Below are 22801 nucleotides of genomic sequence, written 5' to 3'. Positions count from 1 at the left end.
AATTTATCAGAACAGATCAAAATAACAAGAGGATTGAGGCAGGGCTGCATTTTAGCCGGTGGTCTGCCTGTTGGACCCTTGCAATCATGTATTCTCTGACCATGCCAAGCTGTATTATCCGTGAGTAATGATGAAATCCTTTGCTTTAAACAACTATTCCCAAGTTTGCAAAATCAAAGTCAGTGCAATGGGACCTACTGCATGACTGAGATGTTCATGTGCACGACCTGCCCATCTCGGACCTCCATGTGCACAAGGAGTCATTACGGTGCCTCTTGGTTTGTATAAGTGGATCACTTCTGCCCAGTAATGAGAGCTCATTTTGTTGCATTACTGCAAAAGAAGCCGTAGTTCTTGCTGTAAATGGGAATGTAATGCTACTCCAAATATCATTGGCTCACAATTCAAACATGTGGCCAAAGAATGACTATGCATTCCATACACCCCATCTCCCTTTCTGCAAATGTTTTTCCTAGATTTTACTTAAGCCGTTGGAGCACTTCGCCAGCCCATCACGCAGTCAAACACTGTTCTTATAAACTGCTTTGCATAGATAGACAATACCTTTGATGCCAGAAATGTTTAGTAGATATCTTCCTTTTCTTTTCCTGATCTATCAGCCACATTAATAAATCCATACATAACCAAAAACCTCCTTTTCCCCTTCTACACCCCCCCCATCCATACGCTTGTTCCGTTTTACCCGTTTTCCCATCCTCTTTTGAGGGTATACATTTCAAGTTGCAAGCTACTAGCCTGCGATAAAAAAAGTCCCTTGCGACCTTAATTCTGTACATACAGATAGCACACCATTTCTTACCACGAGTCCGTTATCATTAACCAATTGCTTGTAATGGTTGCACATTTTGCACCCTGCTCTTATCTTCTCCTTCACAGACTAAGGCATAAATATACCGGGCGGGGGCACATTATGCCAACCACCAGACAAGCCAAATGCTCTTATACCCCTATAGTGATGATTTGGTGCTGTATAAAAGCTTTGTCGCATAACGGATTACAAAAGAGGAATCTCGTGTGCTATTTTGATCAATGCATGAATGAGTTTTCATAATAAATAATTGCCAACATTTTATCCATGCTGCTAGAATGTTGCCATTGTCTGGTAAAATTCCTGAGAACCTGAGCAGATTAGGAGAGACCCAAATCTCATGCGCTGCCTTTTCTCATTGAACTTTCATTTAAAAAATCAAAAAAGCCATGTGATTCATCCTGCATGGGGCAATGGTCAGCATATGGGTCTACAACACCATGTCAATGACATGCTAGCCAGCTATATTGGAAGTGTCTACTAAAGTAGACCTATAGGATATAGATGCAGGACATAACACCTATTCTAGGAAGGCTCACCACTTACTGATCTCTCTTGGAAAAGGTAGATGAACTGAAAATAAGTCACAAGGAAATAGTGGATTCCTATCCTGTAGGAAAATCCACCATATGGGATACCAGTTTTACTACTCTCAGCTAGTAGCATCTTTGGTTGAGAATTCATCTAAAGCGCTGGTATGTCCTTTATGAACCATCAATTGTACAGCAGGAGCATGCAAAATAGCACAACTTCCTTACAGAACTAGTGGAGTAAGCTTCCATACATTGTGGACTAGAGACTTCTCAGTGGAAGAAAATGGAGAGTCTGGAATCCTTGTGGCAAAGCCCTGTTGCCTGTGACTAATATATTAACCCAAGAGCAGCAGCTCAGCCATCAATCACTGAAATCTCTTTAGAGAGATCGAGTGGATCACACCTCTGTATCCGAGAGCCAAACTCCTTTAGTATGGTGCTGACTCAAACATGAGGCGCACCTGTGGCACATTAACTCCATTAAGAGCCATTATTGTAGCAATGGCACAGAAGCCATCGGCTGACCATACCTTAAGAAGTGAGAAGTGCGTGAATATTGGACAAAGGAGAGGGTGCAGCCGTAAACCTACCTGCTGTCATCTGCCCTCTATCAAAGCTACTTATGATAATGTACATGCATTTATCCATATCTTGGAGCTTTGATGGCTTTGAATCATCAATTGGAGGCCAAGGACCTCTTACAGATGGACAGCTTTCCTCCAGAAAACTGGCATAATTAAGGACTTTGTCAGCAAAGATGGAGGTTTGAGCTATTGAGGCTGCCTTCTTGTTTACAGGCAAAGCCTCATTTCTGGCTAACTTTACTGTATGGAAGCCCATTCGTTGAGTAGTTCTGTAGGCCTTGATAGGTTAGGGGGTATTTTTTGGAGGAAGGCAATGGGCTACCCCAATAGTGTAAGTATTTACTCTATGAGGCTTGAATTAGGAGCTCTCCAGCATGGGGTCTGGCATGGATTCACATGCTCATGAATATTCCCCATCATCAGCGAGGGAATCCTCGGTAAAAGAGAAAACAGTTTCACTTTAGTTTATAAACTCTTTCTCCTATAAAACAATCATTGAGCTCTGGGTCATACTGCCCTCTCCCTAAGCCCCTCCTCTGGCAGCCATCTTCAGATTTTTACAGCGCGCTCAAGTGTTGAGAGTCCTTGTGTGTCGCGCTTAGAGATTTCTGTATTTTTTGAGCTTTTGTTAGGAAATTCCTATTTTTGTTCGGTCGAGCCCGTGTGCGCCTTCGCTTCTACATCCGACTAACGTGAATCCATTTTTCAGCATCTTTCATCGCCCCTCAAGGGAACAATCGTCAAGTGTTTCTTCTCGAAACGTCTGGAAGGCCATCAGGCCTACACCATGGCGGAGGAAAAGGACGGGTCTTCTCTTTTCAAACTCTGCTCCGTCTGTGGCCTGTGGAACCATGGAAGACAAGCATTGCCAGTGTCTTTATTGTCTTCACCCGGCGCAAAAGGAAGAAGATTGCGAGATCTGTCATGGCTTTGCCAAGTGCACTATGAAAGATCGGCACAGCAGATTGGCGGCATGGCTTAAAGCCAAGGCCCCTACCTCATGTGGTTCACAGAGGCATTCCTCTTCCGGATCCAGCCCGCCAGAGCAGGCCTTTAAGTCCTTTGAGGGTGCTCCATCTGTGGGGGCCCAAGATAAGGCTAGGCACTGCGAGTCTAGTGCCGTCTGGGCCGACGCGCAAGCGGGTCCCATGATGGTTAGGGGGCATTCCTCGTCTCCAGCAGCTTCAGTCACCAGTCACTGCTCCAGTTCTTCGTCAAAAAGAAAGTCCGCTACCCTGGGGGAAGTTGCGCGAGAAACCGGAAAGGTCGAGCAGGATTCGTTGCCCCACCTGCCTGTAAAAGCTCAGGTGATGCAGGCAAGAAACATCCTCATCGATCGAACTGGTGGTGGCCACCCTTTCCAAGGCAAAAGGCGCAGACCCGATCCAGGGTGCACCGACTGCTGTCAGGGTGACTCTTCCTCCTGGGTGGGAGGCTTCAACCAAGCCAGTGGAAAAGACCCCTGAAAAGAGGATGCCGGACCTTAGCCCGAGACCGGCCCCTTAGGACCCAGAGGGGGTGGGGGTGGAAAAGCTCTTGGGCACGGATTTTTCATCTTCCAACAGAGAGGATGGGGGTTCCGTCCACACCACCCAGGAAGATATGGGCGATAACGTCAAAAATGTCGGCGGTAGTGCCTGCCAGAGGTGGCCACAACAAAGACGTCAGCGGGGATAACATAGGTGCTGGGCCCAGCATCTCTTCTCCTCAGTTACCTTCTTGAGATCTGTAGTATGACATTCTGTCGACCCTTCACAATCTGGTATCGGAGATACAGAAGAGAGTGCCTCCACCACCGGCAACGACCCCGTTGACACCGGGCCACTACCGCCGAAGAAGAGGGCATCCCGTGCCTCCTCTCCAGTCACCAGTGCCTTCCCCCCCCCTAGGGACACGGGGAAAGCCACTACGACAGCGGAAACCGACGACGGCGGCCTTTCTCCACCGCCAAGGGCTTCTCCCCCCGACAAAGTGCATTCCTTTCACTCCATGATTGCCCGTTCGTCAGAACTTTTCCAGCTCCAACTGGTGGAGAAGCAGAAGGAGGGCTTCCTCTATCAACGCCAGGAGGCAAACAAGAAGACCATTTTAGTGGTGCCCCTCCTGGACGATGTCTGGGATGAGGGTTTGGCACTGCTGAAGAACCCCCCATCAGCCCGGGCAAAAAAGGGACCGGCTGGAGAAGAAATACCGGGTCCCGGAGACGGCAACCAAGTGTCTTCGATCACAGCCATCAGTTTTCTCGGCGGCAGCACGGAAGAAGCCATCCAACCAGTCGTCCTCAGCCTCCGTTCCCCTAGACGGCGAGGGGAAGAAGTTGGACGCTGTAGGGAGGAAGGTTATCTATACGGCGGTGACAACGGTGAAGGCAGCTAATGCCTTAGCTATCCTGTCCAGGTACGGAGAGTTATGGTACAAGATGGCCCGATACTGGATTTCCTCCCTGAGGGCAAGCAAGTTGAGGCAATGGAGATTCTCTAGGAGGGCGAGGTGGCTTCGGACCACGCCATTACTGTGGCCCTGGACATTGCAGACACGGAGTTCCGTCAAATGGGGAACTGGGTGTGCCTTGTCGTTGTGGATGGTTAAAGGCCACCAACTTTCGCCAAGAGGTTCAGACTCTGGTCATGGACATGCCATTTGACTGAGACAATCTTTTCAGGAAGGCCGTCTGAGTTTCTTCAGGCGATCCAAGTCCGACACAGACATGGCCCATGCCCTGGGCACGCTGCACCACCGTCCTTCCTTTTCGTTCCTCAGGAGGGAAGTTGGGCAGATACTCGAAGGGCTTCAGCAGGGGTTCGTCCTCTACCGCCAGCCTTCACGTTCCACATCCCAGGAGGCTTACAGGGGATGCTCCAAAACCTTCATAGGTGCCTGCAGTCATCGTCCAGACTCCCAGGGCGGTGCGCCAGCCGGCAAGCAGGATTGAACTGGCCAAGATGTCAGCCCCTGCACCCTGGTGGGAGACCAGCTGGCAAACTTAGTCCGCATGTGGGAAAACATCTCCACCGATCGATGGGTGCTGGACGCTCTCGTCCACGGACACACTTTGAAGTTTCAGCGAGTGTCCGTGAATACCACCGGTGGCCTGGCAGGAACAACACGTCCCTCAGCTGCGGCTGGAGGTTCGGGCCATGTTAAAAAAGGGGGGCGATAGAGCTGGTTCCGACCCAGCTCCAGAGTTTACTTAAGATACTTTCTAGTAAGAAAGAAGACCGGGGGCTGGAGACCCATTCTCGATCTACGACGACTCAACAAGTACATCAAGCCCCAAAAATTCAGGATGGTCACATTGCAGCAGGTGTTCGGCCAACTAGAGGAGGGAGACTTCCTGTCGTCGTTGGATCTAGAGGGCGCGTACTTCCACGTCCCCATTCATGAAAAACATTGCAAGTTCCTGAGCTTTGACGTGCAAGGGAGGCACTACTAGTTCAAGGCCCTCCACTTCGAACTGAAGTTGGTGCCCAGAGTCTTTAGAAAGTGCCTGGCTCCAGTGGCGGCCCATCTGCGCCTACAGGGGATACATGTGTACCTGGACGACTGGCTCATCCGGGCCAGGGCAAGGGACGTCGCCATTGATCACATGGAGAGGACCGTCCAGCTGTTGATGGACCTGGGGTTCTCAGTGAACTATGCAATGTCCTGCTTTACTCCATCGCAGGACATGCTATTCCTGGGGACCAGGCTCAACACTGTGTCCTGCCTGATAGAGGATAGCAGCCGTTTTGGGCAAGGTGCAACAGCTGTTGGCAGTGAAGATCGCCACAGTGAGGACCATAAAGTCGCTGCTCGGCATGATGACTTGTATCTACCTGATCAGGCTTAGCATGTTGTGAATGCGACCACTCCAGGAATTTCTGGACTCCCGTTGGATCCAGGTGTCCGTAAGCTTCAAAGACAGGATTGTTCTCGACGAGAAGTTCCATCAAGCGATAAGGTGGTTGGATGTGCGCTCCAACATCGCCGGGGGCACAAACTTCCTGAGCCCCCTGTACCAGGAGACTGTCGCAATATACTCTTCCCTGGAGAGCTGCGGAGCCCACAATTGACATCTCCGCGCCAGAGGCTTGTGCTGGCGGAGGAGAAGGGGCTCCACATCAATGTCCTGGATCTTCGAGCAGTGTTTTGGGCCCTCAAGTAATTTCTTCTGTCAAGGGCAAGGTGGTGAGGGTCTTCACGGACAATACCACCACAATGTTTTACATCAGGCAGCAGGGAGGCACCAGGTCACCAGCACTCTCCAGAGAGGCGCAGGAGCTGTGGCACTGGGCCGTCGCACAGTAGATGTTTCTCATTCCGTTTCACCTTGTGGGAGTAAAGAACACTGTAACCGACTCTCTCAGCAGGGAGCTGTGCTCTTGCTACAAGTGGGAGCTTTGGCAGGATCAAGTGGACAGCCTCTTCCTCAGGTGGGGCAGACCCCAGATCGATCTAATTGCGACGTTGACGCATGCCAAGTGCCGGAGGTTCGCCAGCAGGTTCCCCCAGCCGGGGAGCATGCGGGACGCATTCTCCGTCCTGTGGGAAGGCCTGTTCCTGTACACGTTCCCTCTGTTGCCTCTTACTACGAGTCATCAGTCAACTCAGACGGTGTCGGTGCAGGAAGATCCTCATCGCACCAGCATGGCCGAAACAGATCTGGTGCCTGGACCTTCTCAGCATGTCAGCGGCGCCTCCGGTCAAGCTGCCAGTTGTCATGGATTTGCTCACCAGGGAGGGAAGCGCGATCCTGTACCACGACCTGCAGCATTAGAGTTTGGAGGGTATGAGCTACCAGCGGACTACAGGAAGGTCCTTGCCAGGGCCACGTTGACTCTTAAGTGCTACATGCACAAATGGAAGCGTTTTGCAACTTGGTGCCCATCGCAAAATGAAACCCTATGAGGGGCACAGACCCCCCCAAGTCCTTCAGTACTGTCATTGGCTAAGTCGGGGCTGGCTCATGCCTACATCAAAGTGCATCTGTTGGCTATCTCCCGCTACACCAGATCTCTGGGACGGTCTTCTCTTTAGTCACACTGTCCAGTGAAGGATTTCATTAAAGGACTGCTCTGATCGTTCCTGCCCAGGTGTGGGACCTCAACGTGATGCTCACTAGCTTCATGGGGGCCCCCTTCGAGCCTATGCTTCAATCTTCTCTTAAGTTTCTTTCTTGGAAGACCGCTTTCCTCATGGCCATCACCTCTGCCAGGAGAGTGGGTGAGATCCAGTCCCTGTGCTGTAAACAGCCCTACTTGACTTTCCACAAGGCAAGGGTGGTGCTGCAGACGCACCCCTCCTTCATGCCCAAGGTTCCATTGGAATTTCATCTCAACTAAACCTTGGTGTTGCCTGTATTTTTTCCAACGCCTTTGTCACCGGCTGAAAGGACTTTGCACTCGCTGGATGTGGCTTGAGCACTGAAGTTTTGTGTGGCACGCACAGAGTTTTCGGAAGTCTTCTCAGCTTTTTGTGAACTTTGGTCCTGTGTACCAAGGGAAAAGCCTTGTCCAAGGCTTTGTCCCTCTGGCTGCATGACTCATTGTCACCGGTTGGCAAACCGACCACTGCCTGGCCCTCTGAGAGCCCATTCTACCAGAGCGATCGCTGCGACGACGGCGTTCCTGTCTCGTGCCCCTGCTGGACATCTGCAGGGCTGCTACGTGGAGGTCTACGCACACCTTCACAAGATTCTATTGCATCGGCAGGGATTCCAGGTAGGAGTCCAGAGTTGGCCAAGAAGTGCTACGGAATCTGTTCGCTTGAAAGTGATCCTGGTGAGGAAGTAATTGCTTCCATTGAGCCGTGCCACCTCCCGTGGTTGTGTATGTATGTATGTATGTATGTATGTATGTATATACTGCTATGTATTCTTTATTCATGAGCATGTGAATCCATGCCAGACCCCATGCTGGAGAAAGAACAAGTTACTTACCTGTAACTGTTGTTCTCCAGCATGGGTCTGGCATGGATGCACATGTCAACCCTCCCTCCTGCCCCTCTGCGGCTCTTCTTGGTCATACTGCCACTTTACGTGCTACGAAATCTGAAGATGGCTGCCAGAGGAGGGGCTTAGGGAGAGGGCAGTCACTGGCTGGGGGCAGTATGACTCAGAGCTCATTGATTGGTTTATAGGAGAAAGACAGTTTATAAACTAAAGTGAAACTGTTTTTTCTTTTTACAGAGGATTCCCGGCCTGCCGGGGAATATTCATGAGCATGTGAATCCATGCCAGACTCATGCTGGAGAACAACAGTTACAGGTAAGTAACTTGTGTCTTACCTCTATTGGAACAATGGCAAAAATGAGATCTATCCTATTCTACCTAAAAATGCTTCATTAATCTGAGGTGTCGCTCATTAAATTCTTGTTAGATGAGCAATCAATTGAGTTCATACTGTCTAAATCTTTATTGGCTGGCTTAAAAGACAAAATTGCATTTAATACAAATTCTGGGCTGACAAACTCTACGTGCTTTGAAATGTTAAAGAAAGATTTGATGGTAAATGCGAAAAGGTGGGGTAGAAAAAGAGGAAATAGGGGGGTGTGGGTGGAGGTGGAGGGGAGACTGTCTGGGATTACGCCCAAAACATGTTGGAAGTGGGGAAAAAGCAATAGTTTATAACTTCTATGTATATCTTTAATCAGGCTCAGGATTAACTCATGAAATTTCCCTCACCCAATTTAGAAGCACTTATTTATTATTGCGCTTTAACCTCCTGCCATGTTTTTCGATTTTAGCTCCTAGACACGATAGCCCAAAAGAGCTACATTTTTGACATCTTATTAAGAATAGGGGTACATTTGAAATCTGTAAAAGACCTACTGACATGTGATGGCAGATCTTTACTATAGCTATTTTGATAATTTTACATCTTATCCAGATTCTATTAAATCAAACCATTTCTGGCTTTGTTGCCTTAGACCCACAGAGAAGGGTTATCCTCTTGTTTTCCAGGTCTTCATGTAAAGTGTAAACAGCCCTTGGCTGGAGGAAGCATCATAATTAAGTGTTTAATAGACTGTTGGAAAACTGTAGATTTTTTTTTCATTTTAGTGACAAGAGATTAATACAAGATGGCTGAAAACAAATATGTTTCCTTCATGGATTAACACTTTGAATATGATTAGTGGTCACACACTGTTAGGAAATTTTCCTGCGTCAGATTCATCACAAACACAAGACGACACGGACAAAAGCATTACGTTTAGGTACAAAATAATCCACACTGAATTGCATGGTGATATAATGCTTGATTATCGCACAGCTATAATTATCCCTACTGGTCTCAGTTAAAAATATCCCTAGGGTGTTTTTTGACCATCCCCAATTTGAAAAGTCAGTTTAGTGGTGTGGGAAATAGATGTTCAAGGGATTGGCTAATTCTCATTGCAGAAATAGCACATAGTTTTACAGCGAACTATATGGCTGAATTAGATGATCTGATTAGAACTTTCTTAGAGAGCCCTACCATTCGGGATGCTCATCAACTCGTAGATTAGATCAAGTCAACCATTGAAGAATTCAGGATTGATAGCTTGAATAGAAAAACTAAAACAATTGAAAACAAATATTTTTTACTTTAACAAAGGGAGCCGATCCCTACCTATAACCAGGTTTCTTTGAGGAAACCATATTACATTTCCTGACTTCACCAATATGGGTCTACCAGACCAAAATGAAGATTTGTTACTTTCTCTGAGATGTCGGAAAGCAGCAGAGGGAGCTCTTCCACAAGGGAAATTGACAGAGCAGGTCCATGAAATCGAGAGGAAAGATTTGAATTTGATAGTATTGACCAGTATTTTTTACACAGAAAATGGGGTAGAAGAGGCAGAAGAAGGTATCGGCTCTTACCCCCAACAAAAATGGAAACCAAGAGGGATGCGAGCAGACAGGAAGAAAAGACATGGTAGAAATCAACTGTTTAATGTGTCCTCTAGGGAATTGACCACCCACGGGGAGAATCTTTTGAAGAAAGATTTATCATTTGTCCCTATATACCTGACCGATATTGCCCAAATGAGAAATGAAATATAAACATTCTTGAAAAAAAACAGACTTGACCATTATTTTACAAACCATGAATATGGCAAAGAAGACATTTAACACAAGTTTCAGACCACCTTCTCCTTTCTACCAGGACGATGTCCCCAGAGATGCTTAAGTTTGAAAATCCAATCTGAGCAGAGGCTGATAAAAATGGAAGAATGCAAAATATGTACCAACCCCAATAGCACTACGTATGAGAGAATGGCCATCTCTTCTTTAAGACAGGATCATACTATCATTGTTAAATCAGCCGATTAGAGAGGTGGTATAGTAGTTATGGACACTATCAAATATTGAGGGACTCTACGTTTTACAGTCCCCTTCAGTTAGAAAACACTATGGAACTCCAAAAAATAATCACATCTCTTGTATTGAGGCAGAGAGGAAGATTGAATCATGGACAAAGACTCTGAATATCTAATGAGAGGGGATCCCATCATCCCTGCCATTTACATTCCTCATAAAATGCATAGAGACCCTGTAAATCCTCCTGGGAGGCCTGTTGTGTCAGACATAATCTCCATTTGTAAACTGCTGTCTAAGGGTGTTGATTACTTTCCTCAAAGCATTTGTCCCTCAGATCCCGACCTACAAGAAGGATAGCACCCACATCATTCAGGTCCTTGAACACGTGCCTTTTAACCCCGTTTCACAACTATTAGTGACCCTTGACATTGAGAGTTTATATACAAACATAGCTCAGGGAGAAGCTTTTAACATCATTGAGTATGTTTTGGATCAGAGGGAGGAACCTGTGAGAACACCTACCAGATTTCTAATGGAACTCACTGAAAAAGCACTCACCAGGATTTTATTCATTTGATCTGATCTGTTTCTCCAAACCAATGGGGATTAGTTTGGAGCCCACATTTGCCCCAAGGATAGGAAACTTATTTATGGATTAATTGGAATGCAGCTACGTTAATAATTTATGTAACCAACACAAGTCTAGACTATTGCTATGGAAAAGGTACATAGACCATGTCATCATGGTATGGGACAGGCTCCACCACAGAACTACATTTACTTGTAGAATGGTTGAACACTTGTACACCACACATCCATTTCTCCACACAACATGACAATCAAATTTCCTTTCTTGATCTAATCATTTGGAATGACAACAATCAATTCAAACTGAGAACATATACTAAGGAAACTGACAGAAACCCGCTGTTGCACTGGGGGAGTTTTCATCCCTTCAACTTAAGACAATCCTTCCCCAATGCACAATTGGCAAGGCATAGACATAACTGCACAGACAAGACTGACTATTCCAAAGAGGCTGACAAATTTAAGGGAAAATTGCCCGGTAAAGGCTATCCGAAAAAGATCATCAGAAACTCATGCAAGAGAGCTAATTGCTCTGACGGACAGGGTTCTTATTAAACAATGATAGAACAACACAACATGAGTCTCTCCCCCACCTCTCATTGAACTCTCCCTCTAACTCTGTTCTTGCTAACTTCCACCTCTCTCTCCAACACCCTGAACATCCTTGCCCCTGTCATGGCGATCTGCATGAAGCCTGCCTCCAAATGCAACTCTTGCTATGACTCCAACATGACCCCTTTGAAAAGCAAGTGCAAAGCTGCAGAGCGAAAGTGGCTGGCATCTAGCTCATCCCCTGACAAACTGGTCTGCCGCCTACTTCAAAGGCAATACTGCCTCTACATCTGCTCCAAGAAGAGGACTCCTGTCCAAACCTGTATCTATGGAGCCACCAACAACATGGCTGAACTCTTTAAAATCTGCAAGGAACTTGCCAGTCCTACCGCAGTCTCCACTTCCCCTCCACCCTCCCAGGCAGTCTGCTCTGTGCTTGCTGCCCATTCCTCACCTTAGCCCAGAAGCGCAACCTCTCCAGAGCCCTGGTTCTCCCTAGGCGTTACTACTGCAACAGCCTCTTCCTCAATATGCCTTTCTCCTCTCTGTTCGACTAATCCAGAATAGGACTGCAAGACTTATCCTTGGCCTTAGGCCCAGGGACTGCATCTCTCCTGCCCTAAAATCTCTTCACTGGCCCCCGGTGACCGCAAGGATCAAATTCAAGACCCTCTGCATCATCCGTAAGGCTGGCTGGGGCTTGGAAAATCTTTACATCCAGCTTTCCCTCCCTAAAATACCTCCGGCTCAGGCTTTGGTCCTCTGGCTCCAACTTTCTGCAGGTCAAACGTTTCTCCAAGCAGAGAGTGGGAGGTATATCCCTTTCTGCAGCTGGCTCCTCCCTCTGGAATGCCCCCGACCACCTCGACTTGATCTGGATCTTCTAAAGTTCCAGAAACTTCTCAAGACTTTCCTTTTCTCCTCTTCCTTCCCTCCCCCATTCTTGTGGTTCTCTCCCTCTGCTGCTATGACTGGGGACTGGTCCCTTCAGAGCCATACAGGGACCAGACCAACCTCCACCAGTCCCCCTGCATCCTTTACCAGCACTTGCCCTCATGCCCCCTTTCCCAGACTAGACCATCCTACTCCACCCTGCCCACTGCACTCATCCACCCTTTCCCCCTTTTTCCCCAGGCACTTGCTTTATTGCGCCCACCAGCACTTCCCTGCTGCCTTCCCTGTGCTGGGGGCACCCCCCTCCTTCACTTCTTGCTTTTCCTCCTAACCCCCTGCACTTACAACCTTCTCAAGCACTTGCACGGTAGGATTGTCACAAGGCCAATATAACTTTTTGTTTTCTGTTATTCCCTTGCTGTCATCCCCTGCAATTCCCCCCGCCCCCAACCCCTCTTGTCTTGTGGCACCTGGAAAGACTTGTGTATAGGTGCCATACAAATGTCCAATAGACAAATAAAAATAAATTACACGTGTAACTACTTTTTGTACCCACAGTAACCTTAAACAAGCAGTCAGAAAGAATTGGCCCCTTATAAAAGACAATATAGGAAACCAGGTTACTTTTTGCTTTCAAAAGAGTAAGCAATCTCAAACAGAAATTGGTCAAGACTTACGCAGAGCCTCGAGTTTTAACTTTACCGTGAGTTGTTCCGCATGTGATTAGACCGACATTCCCAAATATTTTACCCAAAACATTGTGAGTTGAGATTCCATTCAAATTGCAACTGGAATACCGTCATTTATGCATTACTTTGCCCTTGCAACAAAATATATATTGTGCCGACTACCAGAAAAGTTTCCATCAGATTATCACTCACACATTAGAACCAAATCTGCTTCTAATAGAATAACTGAGCATTTTGCTCAACAAGGTCACACTTTGAGTGACCTACGTTGGACAATCAATGAAAAACTCACCTTGTTCCGCGAAAGGGGGGGCGGACCAAGCCAAAATGTAAAACATCGGAGAAGCCTATTGGATATCCTTAACAGACTCTGTTAGGAAAGGCCTTAATGAGAGGGAAGAGTGATGTTCTAACATTTTGGACCCACATGTGTTAAGCCTGCATGATCTATATGAGCTATTGACATAGCAGAATCTATCTAGATACTTGGATCTGACGACTTTGAAAATGTCTGCCTTTGTTTCAAAGGCGGGTGGAATATCCACCTATGTGCATTACTTTCAAAATCTTATACATGAAACCCTTTGGTGAGTTTCCACAATAGATCTGCTCTATTTTCTCTAAATCCCAAAAATGAAGTGCATTTTATAATTCATGACTCTTTTTTAACACAGTTAGCTCATTAAAAGAATTCTACGTCAAGACCCAGAAGATTGTATTATGCTTTCTCTCATCTTTACTTTCTCAAGCAGCATCAAATAACAATACCAAAGTGAAACAAAAACTAGTAGGAGTCATTGTTATTGGTCCTCAAAATAAACGCATGACCTTTCTACACCAATAGTCCATAACCAAATCCACAAATACTGTCCGCCGTCTTATTTTTTCCTATTTCTTTGCTGCTCAAGCAGCCAGTTAAGTGTAATTTTGCTCATCTGTGAAGAGTTGTGTTAAAGTTGTGATTTGATTGCAGCACCATCTTTGGGGGAAACTTGGTGCGAGCGCAGCGCGTTATTGTAGGAGTGGCGGAGCATATCTTCAGACAGTTTGTTTAAATTATCACTCTCTCAGAGCTCCAGTGACAGCTGGAGACCGGGCCGACATCAGGGGGCAGTGCAGTCACAGAACTCGAGTGAGGTGCGTCAGGGATGCGTAGTTCTGTCGCGCCTCTACTCTAAATAGACTTTTTTGACGCTGGTAACATCCGTTGGTGCGAGAGCTAGAGCTCTCATACATGTACATATATACATGTGTCTATATATATATATATATATATTAAAAATAATCAGCGATCACTGAGATCTGATGCATGCATTCCAACTGGATAACGGTCCTTAATAAAACAAAGTATATTGTCCTCTGGTTTACTTCACCAGTGTGTGATCCCTTTAGAATACGGTGAGGCAGTCCTCAAGCTTGTTCTATATCGTGGTGTCTGGATAGGCCCACCACTCTGGTCTTCGTTCCTCCTCTTCTTCTCTTCCCTGTAAAATGAGAGAACCTCATCAGTTTCTTTTGGTGGGCTTTTATGGACTACCTTAGAATCAAGCCCCCACCAATCGCCATCAGCCCTGACCAGCCGACATCCTATTGGCTGCTGCTGTGTTGACCCGCCTCCCATAAAGGCTGCCGTGGGGAACTGCTGAGGCGATCACGTGACCAAAAACGTGGTCGCGTCAGGTATGGGTGGGCCCTGGCTCCGGGCGGCTTCCAGCCGCGATCCGCGGCACGCTGAAGGGCTGGTCGCCCCCCCCTCCTTGTCATGGAGGGTCTGCGCTCCCCTCCCGTCCCTGAGTCTGGGTCCTCTACCAGGCGAGTGCGGCAGCGACGCGCCGCGTCCCCGAGCAATGGGCCGTCCTCCGGCAGGTCAGTGCGGCGGTGACACGCCGCGTCCCGAGCATCGGCTCGGGCTCCTTCGCTACCGGCGCTGGTGACCACCGCGAGAGGAGCGGCCGGTCCGCTGCCTCGGCTCCTGGTGCCCCCAATCGCAGGTGTGCCCATCACCCCCTGCGGGGTGCCGATGCACATCCCCACACATACCCACCCCAGTCCCAGGCCGATCGGGCCGGGAAGCGCACCTAGACAGGTAATCAGCCACCATCTGGAACCGGGCCGGTTTGTGAAGCGTGAGGAAGTCAAAAGGTTGGAGAGACAGAAACCAGCGGAGCACTCTCTGATTAGTGTCCTTATGCCGCGCAAGCCATTGCAAGGGAGCATGGTCCGTGTACAAGGTGAACCGGCGACCCAACAGGTAGTATCTGAGGGAGTCGACGGCCCACTTGATGGCCAAACATTCCTTCTCTATGGTGGAATATGCAGCCTCATGTGGCAGCAGTTTCCGGCTGATGAAGCATACAGGACACAGATCACCCCCCCCCCCCCCCGGTGCTGCGAGAGCACAGCCCCCAAACCCTGGTTTGAGGCGTCCGTCTGCAGATAGAAGTGTTGTTGGAAGTCTGGGCAACAAAGAACAGGGTTTGAAGAAATCCTAAGTTTCAGATGTTGGATGGCGGCCAGGGCGTCCTTGTTGTTGGTCAGGTTTGGAGCACCCTTGAGCCTCAAAGCATCGGTCAAAGGGGGCGGCCACAGAAGAAAAGTCAGGTATGAACCTTCTGTAATACCCAACGAGCCCCAAGAACGCCCGGATCTGCTTCCTGTTGGTGGGAGTCGGAATGTCATGTATCGCCTGAGTCTTGGATAGTTGCGGTTTCAGGACACCCCCCCCTACTATATGTCCCAAATACTTGGTTTCGCGAGTTCCGATCGTGCTCTTTTTGGGGTTTATATGTAAACCCGCCTTGTGCAGATCGGTCACTACCGCTTCCAGGTGACTCAGATGAGCTTCCCAGGATTCGCTGTAAACCACAATGTCATCCAAATAAGCGGCTGCATATCCGTCGTGTGGTCGTAGGACGATATCCAATAGCCTTTGGAACGTGGTGGGGGCGCCGTGTAGTCCAAAGGGTAGGACCTTGTAATGATACAGTCCCTTTGGCATGGAAAAGGCAGTTTTCTCCTTGTCCTGGGAACGCAAGGGAATCTGCCAATATCCCTTGGTTAGATCTAAAGTGCTTAGAAAGAGGGCCGCTCCGAGGCCTTCCAAGAGCTCGTCCATGCGCGGCATCGGATACGCTTCGTACTGAGAAATAGAGTTGAGTTGTCTGTAGTCCATATAGAAGCGTACGGATCCGTCCGGCTTGGGAACCAGCACTATGGGGGATGACCATACTCTGTTGGATGGCTCTATGACTCTATGGCAGCATTTTGTCCACTTCGGCAGTGATGATCCGTCGTCTGGCTTCGGGGATCAGATAGGGTCTAAGCCTTATAGTCTGTCCGGGCTCTGTGTTGATCCCGTGTTCTAACATACTGGTGCGACCGGGTAGCGTAGAAAAGGCATCGGCGTAGGGAGATAACTTGTCCATGACGTCTGAATTCATGTCCGGAGAGACGACGTCGCCCCAATTGATGGCTCCGAGGGTATCAGGAACGGTGTTCACGGTTTCCTCTGAACCTGGTTCCTCGGGTTCTGCGAACGCACTGATGCTCGGTTCGTTCCACTCCTTCAACAAGTTGATGTGGTATACCTTGTCGGTGGTGGTCCTATCGGGTTGATGCACCCGATATGTGACTAGGCTGAGTACGTCGGTGATTTCGTATGGACCTCGCCATCTGGCCAATAACTTGTGTGCAGAGGTAGGCAAGAGTACCAGTACTCTGTCCCCGGGCTTGAAAGTCCTCATCCGGCTTCCCTTCTTATTGTAGTTCTTCTCTTGGGACGATTGAGCCTGGTCGAGGTTGGCTTCGGCCAAGGCGCGCAGAGCCGTCAGATGGGTTTTTAGCTCCTCTGTGTATTCAGCGAGTGACATCTCCTCGCTGGCTTCCCATTCCTCCTTCACCAGATCCAGTATTGTCCGGGGTTGTCTTCCGAGTAGAAGTTCGAAGGGGGAGAAACCAGTGGACGATTGGGGTGTGTCCCTTAACACCATCAATACCAGAGGCAACACCCGATCCCAATTTTTTGCGTCCGATCCCGTCACTCTCCTCAGCATTTTCTTGATGGTCTGGTTATACCGCTCAACCAGCCCATCTGTCTGGGGATGGTATACGGAGGTCGTCAGTTGTTTGATCTGGAGTCGTTCGCATACCTGTTTTAAGAGGACAGACATGAAATTCGTGCCTTGGTCCGTGACTACTTCCGAAGGCAGCCCCACCCGTGCAAAAAACGGGATAAGTTGGTTGCACAGAACCCTGGCCGATGTCCCCTTTAACGGGAATGCTTCCGGGTATCGGGTGGCGTAGTCGACGATCACTAACAGATATTTGTACCCCCTGCTAGCGGGTTCCAAAGGACCGACGATATCCATGCCGATCCTCTGGAAAGGAACCGCTATGAGAGGCATTTTCTGCAGCGGCGCCTTCGCTGGTAGGACACTGCTGGTCAACTGACATGTAGGGCAGGTTTTACAGAATTGGGCCACTTCCCCGTAAATTCCCGGCCAGTAGAACCGCTTCAATAGGTTTTGCTGGGCCTTGAGGGAAGCCATATGGCCGCCACAAGGATGGTTGTGAGCCAGTTGTACCACTATGGCACGATGTTTTTGCCGCAACACCAACTGCTCCTTGGCAACCCCGTCTTCGCCCTTATATCTGCGATACAGCAGACCCCGGCGTAGTAGGAACCCTGGTCCCCTGGCTAGATCTGGTTCCCCTTCTTGTGTTGCCCTTTCTCATGCCACCCGTAGAGTCGGGTCGGTTAGGGTTTCCCCCCTAATGGTGTCTTCATTCTCCTCCAAACTCCAGTTGATGGGTCTGGTCATGTAGCTAGCCTGACACCATTCCATCCGGGTTCGCCTTTTCCGTCCCTGCAAGGGGCCCCGGGAAGTGGATTCCGTCCCTGGGGTATTGGGCTCGGGCGGAGGTTTCTTCCTATCCTCCAGGACCTTCAAGGCCTGTTCAAACCCGGGTAGGTCGGTTCCTATCACCACTGGGGCAGGCAGACATGGCAGGACGGCAGCCCTCAAGGGAGTGGTTGTGTCGTTTAGTTCTACCACCACATCCTTCATTGGATAACATTTTACATCCCCTTGAATACACCTAATAGGCACTGTTATGTTAGACAAGTATGGTGTGTTACTCACGGTTGGTGCAATGGCGGTCTGTCGGCTGCCGCTGTCGAGTAGAGCGCGCGATGGTCTGCCATCCACCCTAATGTCCACCACGTAGGGTCCCGGGATGCTCTCCTCCGATCCAGGATCCAGGATTCAGGTATCCGATGTCCATCGGTTCGGCTGTTCTCCTTCTGGGGCAAAACCTGGCAATATGCCCCCATTCGTTACACTCGTAGCATTGTGGTTGCTTGTAACCTGGCGCTGCCAATGGATGTTTCTCCTCGACTCCTGTCTTCTTGTCTTCAGGCTTTCTGGGGATGTCGTCAGCGTGTCTCCATCTCGTGGTCAGGGGTCTGCCGCCCCTAAACGCAAGGGGATCGGACATCGGGATCGCTATCCGGGCTGTTACCGCAGTTGGCTGCATTTTATGGTGACCCGCCTTCTGGTATGCCGAGGCAATATCCACCGCCTCAGTCAAGGTGGGTCGGTGGTGCTGCCTGACCCACCTCTGCATCTGTCCTGGTAGGGCTTCGATGAACTGCTCCAGGATTATTTTGGCGAGAATGGGTTGATTCTCTGGGGTTGGAGGAAGTAGCCATTTCTCGACCAAGTCCTTTATCCGGTAATATAACTGGCGCAGGCTTTCCCCCACCCTGAGTCTGGTCTCTCTCAGCTGTATCCGGTATGCTTCTTCGTCTAAGCCTAGACGATCCAGGACCGCGGCCTTAATTTCCCCGTAAGGTGTACTGCTGTTGGGGTTCACGGCCTGGTAGGCACCCTGCATCACCCCAGAAAGTAGGGGGCGACGTACTGTCCCCAACGGTCGGGGGGGCCACTGCGCATTCCTGGCGATCCTCTCGAAACTGGTGAAAAAAAAGGCAGGGTCTTCCCCCTCCTTGTATTTCTGGAGCAGAGCAGATGGCACCAGTGGTTGGTTTCTTGTGTTGGCCACCACATCCGTGAGACGGGTGACGGTCTTGTGTTTTTTGTCCTGGGCTGTGGTTTGTAGGGAGCCCTGTAACTGGATGGCTTGCTGAAAAGCTTGCCTATCCATGGCCGCTTGTTGGGTTTGCAGTTGTACCAATTGCTGCAGTTGCTGCTGCCCCTCCGATAGGGTCTTGATCAGGGCCTCCATGTCATTGTTGATCCCACCTTCGTCGCCAGTGTGGGAAATAACCTTCAAGAGACAGGCAGGTGCTGAAATTATATTTATTCCAACTGGATAAGGGTCCTTAATAAAACAAAGTATATTGTCCTCTGGTTTACTTCACCAGTGTGTGATCCCTTTAGAATACGGTGAGGCAGTCCTCAAGCTTGTTCTATATCGTGGTGTCTGGATAGGCCCACCACTCTGGTCTTCGTTCCTCCTCTTCTTCTCTTCCCTGTAAAATGAGAGAACCTCGTCAGTTTCTTTTGGCGGGCTTTTATGGACTACCTTAGAATCAAGCCCCCACCAATCGCCATCAGCCCTGACCAGCCGACCTCCTATTGGCTGCTGCTGTGTTGACCCGCCTCCCATAAAGGCTGCCGTGCCTGCGTGATCCCATCCATGCCGCGGGGAACTGCTGAGGCGATCACGTGACCAAAAACGTGGTCGCGTCGGGTATGGGTGGGCCGTGGCTCCGGGCGTCTTCCAGCCGCGATCCGCAGCACGCTGAAGGGCTGGTCGCCCCCCCTCCTTGACATGGAGGGTCTGCGCTCCCCTCACGTCCCTGGGTGCGGGTCCTCTACCAGGCGAGTGCGGCTGCGACGCGCCACATCCCCGAGCAACGGGCCGCCCTCTGGCAGGTGAGTGCGGCAGTGTCACGCCGCGTCCCTGAGCATCGGCTCGGGCTCCTTCGCTACCGGCGCTGGTGACCGCCACGAGAGGAGCGGCCGGTCCGCTGCCTCAGCTCCTGGTGCCCCCAATCCCAGGTGTGCCCATCACCCCCTGCGGGTGCCGATGCGCATCCCCACAATGTGACAGTGCATCTTCTTCACTACAGTGCCCAAGTCTGTGGCCACCTGCTCTCTGGGCATTGTACGGTCCTGAGTGGGATGCTCTCCAAGATGGCGCGAGATGCTCCGAGTAACATACTAGTTGTGCAGCAACTGCCCGTTCAACCTGTACAACAGGCCACGCCACTGTCTTCAGAGAAGGCTTTTCCGACCTGGAACCCAAAGCAGCTTTGCATTGCTACTCTTCGAGTTTGCTCACGCGCAGTAAGTCTCTATATTTTCCTCTCATTCTTAGAGATTCTACACCTCCATCCACGCCTGACATTTCCCTTTCAGATCCTACTCAATCCTCCCTGCCCTTCTGCAGCTCCAGTCTTCCCGTTTACCCGCAGCCAGGACTGATCGCCCTTACGTTGCAAATCCACTCACACCAGTAGTTGACTTGTTCAGGTTCAATGGGTAGGTCTAGGTCTCGTTGGGCTATCTTCATAGGGAACGAGGATTAGTTGTATTCTGTAATAATTACTTCCCCTTTAGTCCAGATTCTCACAAGTTGTCCCCTCTTGGAACTCCATTTCCCAGCAAGCACCGGCAGTGTTGCGTATCTCTGCTCTTCAAAGATTGCATGCCACCGTTGAAAAGCTACGTGAACAGGCATCACACAGGGAAGGTTTGGGAAATCTTTTTCGCTACAGTCACATACCTGTTCTATCTCTGTATCCATTCTTATCTGTGTCCCGTTCTTTACGTTTAAGGGCATTAGTGATCCAAGCTATATTGAACGAAGCTGCAATCTGTGCGTTCATTCCTCAGAAGTCCACATGACTTGCGTAATCGGGTAAGGCTCTACTCTATAAGTCATAAATAGCATTTTGGGGTGGAATTCACTTGCAGTCCTCTGTTACCTTGCAGCTAGGAATCAGCTGGGAATCTTCCGGTACTGCAAGAAAGGCGTCACTCCAGAGACACGATCCATCACTCCCTAGCAGCCCAGTCAAGGGTTTTCTTCCCCACAAGGGTTTCCCCGGAAACCCCTCTCTGCCCCGATCACTCTCCGAGCACAGAGGGGCCCCCAGGTGAATTCTCATATCACCTAGCACTCACTTCTGGACCAGGTCAGTGACTCATCATTCCGATTGTTGTTATTTTGTTGTACTGTCCATTTGACCTGAGAAGGCCAGTCCTGACATAACAATATAATACTGGCATCTCACCTGAGGTATCCCCCCCCAAACATGACTCCAGGTTCCCCTATCCAGGTGATCCTCCCACGTCCACCCCCAGGGTTGGGATATGAGATCTCTAGCCCTTCCCTGACCCCCTGAATAAGGGATTCTCGAGGTATTATTAGGAGGATACCCTCAGGTTTCTCACAGGAGCTACCATCCAAAATAGCCTCATATCTAAAGCGTCTGAGAATGCTGTTAACAAAGGAGGCCAGGAACAAGCTTTGGGTGCAATGCCCGAGGCCTCACCTTCCAGAAGAAATAGCAGAGACGCCGGAAAAAGATGACAAGATGGTAACATTTATGATCAAATATGCGAAGGATATCAAAAAAGGGCTGGATAGGTCCTCGCGTTCATGCCAGGACAATATGCTGGATGTTGTCGGGCCTCTTACCAAGACACTACAGATGGAGTATGAGGCTAAAGACCAAACAATACTGACGGGCTGGGCTCGGAGGGCGATATGCTTTCTAGGCAACGCCAAAAGTGCATTAATGACAGATGCAGGCCATAAACTCAGCAAGTTAGCCACGCCCCAGGCAGCAGCAGCGGCAAAAGGAAAGCTTTTTGGTGACTCCTTCATAAAAGAGTTAACAAAGTTTGCCAATTCATATGCTGCCATAGATGAGGCACACGCATCCCTGAAAAGAGGGTTTGAGAAATACATTTTCGGATGGGCTGGCAGTAGAAGAAGAGGCGGACGCTCAGCCAGCCGTTATACATTCAACAGGTCCTTAAACAACAGTAGTCAGTCGCGGAAGGACGAGTGAAAACCCAACCTATTCTTCCCATCTAGAGGGAGATGACAGATCACCAACAACAGCCTAACTCAGTTGAGAGCAGAAACTCAGGCGCACAATGTGGGAGACAGTACCTGCAGGTGACTAGCGCAATGTCTAAAACATTGGTACGACATATCAGATTCTTGGGTTATAAATGTAATGCAAGGTCTTCAGATAGACTTTCATTCTAGCCAAATACAAGACAAGTGGCCAAACAAGTTGATGCAGAGCACTGCTGACAGAGCACTTCTAGGCCCAGAATTGGAAGCTTTGGTGCAGTAGGCCACCATAAGGCGAATGTCAGCTCTGGCAGGAATAAGCAATGTTTTCAGTAAGAGGGATGCACAAGATGAGACAAGTTATAAATCTAAGTGAGTTGAACGGCTTTGTACTCAACAGACATTTCAATATGGAGGGAATTCACCTCCTAAGAGACATGCTACAGCGAGGGATCTAGCTGGTCAGGATAGATATCGGGGATAATCAATAGTAACTGCAGCCTTTTACGCCGACAAGCTTGTGGCGATTATGTTGAGAAAAGACCCGATCCAAAATGGCGCTGGTTACGTCAGGGAACTTGGATTTTGATCACGTGCCTTCACGTAACAACATAGTACTTAAGGGTGGCCATTTTTGAACCAGTGTGGTTCAATTACTAATGCTAGCGAAAGCGAAACTACATCAAGATTTTTCCGTGTAATCAGAATCAGAATCAAGGTAAGAACAAATTGTAGAAACTCCACGGGGTATCCAGTACATCACTCGTAGGGTTAATAGTTGATTATTGAAAAAT

Source organism: Ambystoma mexicanum, chromosome 1q, assembly GCF_040938575.1.
Source record: "Ambystoma mexicanum isolate Mex_15411 chromosome 1q, UKY_AmexF1_1, whole genome shotgun sequence".
NCBI lineage: Eukaryota > Metazoa > Chordata > Amphibia > Caudata > Ambystomatidae > Ambystoma > Ambystoma mexicanum.
This window is presented reverse-complemented; position numbering follows the sequence as displayed.